The following is a 6,205-nucleotide window of genomic DNA, read 5'->3' as shown; positions in this document are numbered from 1 at the left end:
AGAGCATTATCTTCTGTCCTTGGAAGAAAGAACATCTGGTGTTGACACAGCTCTCTCCCCCTCCCCTTGCCCATGAGCATAAAATTTCCGCATTCCTGCACACTATACATCATAGAGGCCCAATAAGTGTAAAAAAAACTATATGTATTAACCAATGCCATCTGCTTCTGTAATGACGCTTGCAAGCCCCCCTCCTTTGTGGTTTTTCGGGTTAAAAGGCCGGAACTGACCTGGCTCGGGGCTCTCTGTTCCTGCGAGCTCAGTGAGCCCCATGCATGCTTGGTGAATAAAATCCCCTTGCTTTTTGCGTGAGAGAACGACTCTTTGAGTCTTCCTTCATGCGGTGAGTGTCTCGACCCTAACACGCCCTGACACACCCGCTCTGTGTGCTTGTAGGCTGCTGTGAAGTTCAGCTCCTGCTAGGCGCCTCTCAGCCAGCAGTGAAGAATCGTTTGGTTCTAGCTATTCTCGGTGTGGACCTCACCCTGCACTGCGGAGCTCCAAACTGACTCAAGTTCCATCCAGCTGTGGAAGAGGCTTGGTACCGTGGCTGTCACCATGGAAACCTATAGTGAGGCAGGGAAGATGACCAGAGTCTTTGAACACCTTAATTTCCTCCCCCTACTCACCCTTCAAAACCCATTCCTCCCGAAGGCACCTCCATAAGTCTTATCCTGACTGAGGCAGATGGGCTGGTTATTCACTACAGGGCCCTACACAGAAAAGAAAAACTATCACCCCCAACACTGAGCAGACATAAGAGGTGTGATTAAAAAATAAGGTAGCCGTGCATGGTGGTGTACGCCTGTAATCGCAGCTCTCAGGAGGCTGAGGCAGGAGGATCGCTGCGAGTTCAAGGCCAGCCTGGGCTACAAAGTGAGCTCAAGGCCAGCCTGAACTGCATAGCAAGACCTTGTCTCAAAAAGACAAAGATAAAATTTTAAAAAAAATAAAGTAAATGTATAAATAAAAAGTTATTACAGTAAAAGATACATTGCCATTACTTCCCCTCAAATATCGCACCTTGCTTCAAAATAACTTATCCCATCATTCTTTCCACTTTCTGAAGCAGCTCTGGAAGTCCTCTTTTGGGAGTGTCATTGGTTGTGCTGTCGTGGCTGCCTCAATGTCCTGAATTCATCCCAAACGCTGACCTTTCGTGGTCATTTTATCTTTGGGGAACAGCCAGAAGTCACATGGTGCCAGAGCCAGTGAATAAGGTAGGTGAGGACACGCCATCATGTTTTTATGAACGTGCCTTTCTGTTGGATGGCACTCAGCAGCAGCACTCACTGGAGTTTTGTTCACACCTTGTAGAGACACTGAGGAAAGAGGACTTCCAGAACTGCTTCAGAAAGCAGCAAGAACAATGGGATGAGTGTGTTCAAAGAGGGAGATTAATAGCAATGTGGGGGCTGGGGACTTAGCTCAGCGGCACAGCACCTGCCTGGCAAGCATGAGGTCATGAGTTCGATTCCTGGTACCAGAAATATACAAAAAAAAAAAAAAAAGAAAAAAGCAATGTGTCTTCTACTGCAATAAATTTTTCTTTCTTTCTCTCTTTCTTTCTTTCTTTTTTTTTTTTCTTTGTCTTTTTGAGACAGGGTCTTGCAATGCAGTTCAGGCCTGAGCTCACTTTGCAGCCCAGGCTGGTCTTGAACTCACAATAATCCTCCTGCCTCAGCCTCCCGAGTGCTGGGATTACAGGCGTGCACCACTGCAATAAATTTTTAAAATTTGAACATTTGCTGCCCGTGGTGGTGCACATCTGTAATCCCAGCACTTGGGAGGCTGAGGCAGGAGGATCATTGCAAGTTCGAGACCAGCCTGGGCTACAAAGTGAGCTCAAGGCCAGCTTGAACTGCATAGTGAGACCCTGTCTCAAAAAAAGACAAAAAAAGAGAAAAAAAAATTAAAACTTGAACATTTGCCATATATTTCTATCACACCTCCTAGCCATCCCCCCTTCAGTTTGGGAAGGAAAAATGATCCCACTGGACCACTCCTACTAGTGAGCAGGATCTCTGGACTGTGAGGGGCACTCGCTGCAGAGCCCGGAAGGAGATGGCATGATTCGGGCTTGTGCTGGAGCTGGGGAAGCAGAGGCTCACGGCTGCTGCCTGACCCCAGGGTCCTGCTGTCTGTGGTCGCCTCGTTCACCCAGCCCTCGGGACACCAGGGGCCAGGATGGGTTTGGGACTGCCGACCCTCTGGTCAGACACAACTGTGGGACACTTCGTTTCTAGGCCCCTGACCCTTGTGTCATTGCTGGAGCCTCAGGTCCCCCTGCACCAGGCTCCCCATTTCAGCAAACAGCACTTCGTTCTGCCCAGCTGCTGGGGACAAAACCTCAGCACTGTCTCCCTTGCCCTTTGCTCCCTCCCCATAGCCAGCTCGCCAGCAAACACCGCAGCTCTGGTGTCTGGACACTTGCTGGGCTACCATCTCTGCTGGCCGGTCACCTGCAGGAAGGGGCCGCCTGCTCCTCGCACTGCTGTCCTGGCTGGCACTACCTGCTGCCCAGGGCTTCTTCCAGTCCCTGGGCAACAGAAGACCCCATTGCCCTGTCCCCACCCTGGCACTGTCCAGCTCTGCCTTGGGGGCAGCTTGGCCTGCCCACCGCCCGACCTGTGCACAGCTGTGACCTGGCTCCCTGGGGCCCGGCCCAGAGGCGGGAGCCGGTCACTCTCCTCCCCAGCAGCCCAGGCCTCTGCACCAAACATGTACAAAGAAATAGTCTGCATAGTCAGCAGTCGGTGTAAAGCTGCCCTGGGACCTTGACGTTTTCCTTCTGTTTTTGTTTTTGTTTTGGCAAAAGTCCAGAGCTACTCTTTTCTAAGGTCCTGTTTGACCTGCTTTATTTTGCTCCCCATCAGCCTCTATGCAAGAACATGGAAACCTCAACTCTTTTTTTTCTCAACCCTTTTTAAAGGCCCTCTCTCCCGTTTATTCACTCAGCAGCATTTCTGGTGGCTGCAAGCCCTTAGTGGGCCAGAGTTCATCCATCTGCAAGCCGGACCCCCATTCCCGCCTCTGGTTTCCCCTCTGCACAAAGGCGGAGAGCCTGAGGTGGCTGATGGGAGGGATGGGGTGTGGTGGCACGGCTCACCCGGAGGTAGGTAGTGCTCCTGGTGTACACCTGGATCATGCCTTCCCTGAGGAGGCCCTGGCTCCTGCACGCCACGCTGACCACCAGGTCCCTGAGGGTCCATGCCTTGCCCAGGGTCAGCTCCAGCACAGCCTGCAGAGTGGCTGGGTGGGGCCAGGACAATCTGAGCCAAGGACTGTCCAAGTTCATGGCTCCTGTAGGATGAGAAGGAGGGCTTGGCAGGCAGCAAGAGGCCCCAAGGTCTCTTCACAAGCACATCTCCAAGTTGGGAACCCCTGGAATGGAGCATGAGAAACTTTCCCGAGTGACGGCAATGCCGAGGATCTTGAAGGGACCTAGAGTTCACAGGCTCACGCACCTGTCCAAACTCACCCAATGTCACCCTGGAGAGTAGTGCATTTCACTCAAGTCAATAAAACCCATGTGTGTGGGGCAGAATGTGCCGGCCTAGATCTTACTTGGAACAAGAGGAGGGACGTAGAGGTGGACAGATGTGGGAGCAGTGAAGTAGGAAAAATGTGACTGGTAGAGTCCAGCTCAAGAGGCCTTTGGTATCCACTGTGAAATTCTTTGGGCTTTTATCTATGTTTGAAATTTTTTTATAATAAAATGTTGAGGAAAATAAATGCTAATAAGTCAGTGTGGTGGTGCATACCTTTAATCGCAGCACTCTAGGAGGCTGAGGCAGGAGGATTGCAAGTCTAAACCCAGGCTAGACAACTTAGCAACCAACCTGGGCCACCTACCTCTCAAAATATATAAAAAGGGCTGGGGATGTAGCTCAGTGAAAAGGCCCTGGGGCTCAATCCCCAGTACTGCAAGAAAAAAAGAAAGGAAGAGAAAAGGAAAGGCCCACAGGAAGGAATCCCAGGAGCTCCAAGGACAGCTGGGTCCCCAGCTTGCTGCTGACAGCGCAGCCCACCTGTCACCAAGCACCCTACACAAGGCACAGAGCAGAGCCTCCTCCCACACAAGCCTTGGGCAGCCTCCGGCCCCTCCTGTTTCACTCATGTGTATCAAGATGACAACAACCTTATCTCTCTTGATCCATCTCAGCTGGGACCTGGTGTGCTCAGGCCATATAAAACATCTGGCTGGTTATGCTAAATTTTACTAATGGGCTTTAGAGAAAAAACAACTTTCACCGGCAAACTTTTAAAAATCAGCTCCAGAATATTAGATTGCAGACTCTGCTAACATGCTAATTTTCATCAAGTCCCCGAACGAATTCTGAGTACACCCAAAACATAGTTAACCCTGCTTTAAAATAGGGAAACAACATTTCTCAGTAGTTCACTCAAACACACACACACACACACACACACACACACACACACACACACACACGGCGTTTGGGGAAAGACTCCACAAGAAAATACAGAAATAGAAAAAGGAATCTCAAGAGGAAATAGAAGACCTCCATGCAAGTTCTGCAATTTTATATTCTCTGAAAAGAGAAGATAGTGCATTCATAGGAAAGGGCACTATGAATAAGGAGCTTTCAGGAACAAGAAGAGCTTTTGAGAAGGCAAGACAGGCCAGCTGAACACATCAGAAGGGCCAGCAGATGAGGCTAAGGAAGTGAAATAGAACAAAAGGACAAAGAAAGGGAACAAAAGTGAGGAAAGAAAGAAAACTACAGGCTGGGTTTCTGAGGACCAATACGAGTTACAGAACACAGAAAGGAGGAAATTAACAGAGACTGTACAAGAAAATTACCCAACCCCAGCGATGCGCTTCCACATCGGAAAGTCCTAGGCTAAGGGCGCAGTGCAGTGGATGAAAATAGAGTCACAGTGAGAGCCCACTGAGATAAGATTTAATGAAGTAAAGAATTAAAAAAGGGGGCTGGGGATATAGCTCAGTGTCATAAGCACTTTCTTGGCAAGCCCAAGGTTGTGAGTTTGATTCCCGGTACCAAAAAAAAATTTTTAAATTAAAAAATTTTTTAAAATCTCGAAGACTTCTAACACAGCAATAAAAGGACCCCATACAAAAGATGATGGATCATAAGTAGCTTTAGATTTTTCAACTAATTTGAAACAACAGAGTAGCAATCAATGACTTCAAAATCCCAAGGGAAGATTATTTCCAGTCTTGAATTCTCTACCCAACCAAATACTCAGGCAGAATAAAAACATCTCAGACAATCAAGGTCTCAAAATGGTTTTTTGTTTGTTTTTTTGTTTTTTCCCAGTACTGGACGTCGAACTCACAACCTCGTACTTGCCAGGCAGGCGCTCTGCCGCTGAGCTAAACCTCCAGCCCCTAAGGTCTCAAAATGTTTACATTCTTGTATAGGATAAATTACCCCCACACATGCCAAATAGTGTTGAAATCTTAAGCGCTAATACTTCCAAATGTGACCTTACTTGGTTTCAGTCACTGCAGATATAATCAGTGAGGACAAGTTCACACTCGAGTAGGACAGGCCCTTAAATCAGTGTACCTGGTGTCTTTCTGAACAGAAGGAAAACTGGACCCAGACATACACACGGAGGATGGTGTGTGACAACAGAGAGAGACTGTGGTGACAGGTTCAAACCAAGAACACCAAACATTGATGGTCACCTCTAGAAGCCAGGAAGAGGCAGGAAAAGTTGTTTGTTTTTGGAGACAGGTCTCCCACTACGTAGTGCAGGGTGGCCTAGAACTTGTGGCAATCTTCCTGCCTCAGCTTCCCAAGTGCTGGGATTACAGGTGTGCGCCACCACACCCAGCAGCAGGGAAAGTTCTACCAGGCCTCAGAGGAAAAATGGCCCTGATGACTCTTCGGCTTCAGAATTTTAAGCTTCGGGACTGTAAAAATCACTTCTTGTTGCTTTAAGACTTTCAGTTTGTGATCATTTCCTAGCAGCCCTAGGAAACTAATACACCCCTGTGTGCCCTCTCTCTGGAAGCTACTGGAGGATGTGCTCCATCAGCATGAAGGAATTAACCATGAAAGCAGATGTTAAGGGTGCAAAATACAGGGTCTCCTCTGTGGCCCAGAGGAGAAGGGAAAGGAATGCCCAGGCTGGTGGTAAAAGGAGGACCCCAGAAACTCCAGAAGGAGTCGGAGGAAAATGTCATAGTGACTGGAGCAGAGAAATGACC

At 48.6% G+C, this 6,205-nt stretch overlaps 1 protein-coding gene across 2 annotated transcripts in view; it reads right to left on the bottom strand.

Moving 5' to 3' along the window:
- Positions 1–492: 492 nt before the first annotated feature.
- The window catches only part of LOC102029126, a 45,089-nt gene continuing 39,376 nt past the window's right edge, over positions 493–6,205 (bottom strand). Inside the window, exons 7-8 of one of the 2 annotated variants that reach the window (XR_001235432.1) lie at positions 3,110–3,303; positions 512–566 (exon numbers count right to left, since the gene is read on the bottom strand). The gene's annotated coding sequence lies outside the window, so the exon portion shown is untranslated. Of the gene's footprint in view, positions 567–3,109; positions 3,304–6,205 lie in introns of both variants that reach the window. The other variant, XR_001235433.1, reaches the window with a different exon arrangement.

Source organism: Chinchilla lanigera, unplaced genomic scaffold (genome assembly GCF_000276665.1).
Source record: "Chinchilla lanigera isolate Chin_1 unplaced genomic scaffold, ChiLan1.0 scaffold00041, whole genome shotgun sequence".
Classification (NCBI taxonomy): domain Eukaryota; kingdom Metazoa; phylum Chordata; class Mammalia; order Rodentia; family Chinchillidae; genus Chinchilla; species Chinchilla lanigera.
Note: the sequence above shows the minus strand (reverse complement) of the source record. Positions and strands in the feature narration are given on the sequence as shown.